We start from the raw sequence: 1,241 nt of genomic DNA, 5'->3' as shown, positions 1-1,241 counted from the left end.
CCACGTGAGCTCGTGTTTTCTCTACGAGATTCCTGAAAAGCAGATTGCTGCTCATAGGGTAGTCACAGCTTCATGTTTACTGGGTATTTTTGCCAAATTGTTCTACAAGATATTTATGCCAATTTATACTACAGAAAGCAGCATGAAGAATTTCTTTGTCCGCACATCTATGCCAACATACCTGATATGATAAGATTTGTTAATTTTTGGTGAGTCTCGGGCTGGCTGTGGGCGCAGCCATGGTCGTGGCTGAGGTGGAGTTTCTGGCCGAATAGGATCTGGTCACCATAATCCTAAACTTCAGTCTGGACAAGATCCACCTCATCGAGGGTGGCCTGGGGCCTTTCAACCCCGGCTTACCAGTGCAGGTGCCTCTGTGGCTGGCGATCAACCTGAAACAGAGACAGAAGTGTCGGCTGCTCACCGCCTGCCCCACCAGCCCCAGTGGATGGATGTGGAAAAGTTGGAGAAGATTAGGGATCATGAATGAAATGAAGAAACTTTTACTCCTATGCCCAGCCCTTACTATGTGGAGCTCATCAAACTCCTGTTAAATCACGCTTCGGACTACATCCTGAAAGCAGATGAGATCTGGACCCTGATCAAGGACGTGCGGGACACTCCTATAGCCAAGCTCCGGGTGTCTGCCAACAGCTTCATGAGATAGCAGGAGGCACATGCCAAGCTGGATAACCTGACCTTGACGGAGATCAACACCAGCTGGGCTTTCCTCACGCAAGCGCTCAATCACATGTACAAACTCCGCATGAACCTGCAACCTTCTGACAGCCCCGAGTCTCAGGACTTCCAGGGAGGGACTGGTTTGTCAAGGCCTGTGTCTGCCGGCAGGAAGCTCACTGGGTGGTGTTTGAGTGCTCAGGATGTGACAAAGGTACTCAGGTTTCTGGAGTTTTAGAACAACTTTTGAGTGTATGGAAAAAAGTGTACTGAAGCAAGGAATGGGTTTATAACCTTGTTGGAAAGCAACAGGCTTGTGCCTAGTCCTCGAGACATTCTATAATTCCACATCTGTATCAGGGAGCCAGGTGTCCTTTAATGGGGGAAAAAAAATTCATTAGCAGAACAAGTGATTTCCCTAGCAGAGCCCCATGTCTCCTGCAGGTGAGTGTTTGGTGACGTCAGGTGTTGATTTTAAGAGAGAGATATAGGGGCTTCCCTGGTGGCGCAGTGGTTGAGAGTCCGCCTGCAGATGCAGGGGACGCGGGTTCGTGCCCCGGTCC

At 49.7% G+C, this 1,241-nt stretch overlaps 1 pseudogene; it reads left to right on the top strand.

Annotated features, from left to right (window-relative positions):
* Positions 1-239: 239 nt before the first annotated feature.
* LOC131750399 (DNA replication complex GINS protein PSF2 pseudogene) lies at positions 240-916 on the top strand (annotated as a pseudogene).
* The last annotated feature ends 325 nt before the right edge of the window (positions 917-1,241 follow it).

This window comes from Kogia breviceps, chromosome 2, assembly GCF_026419965.1.
Source record: "Kogia breviceps isolate mKogBre1 chromosome 2, mKogBre1 haplotype 1, whole genome shotgun sequence".
NCBI lineage: Eukaryota > Metazoa > Chordata > Mammalia > Artiodactyla > Physeteridae > Kogia > Kogia breviceps.
This window is presented reverse-complemented; position numbering and strand designations above follow the sequence as displayed.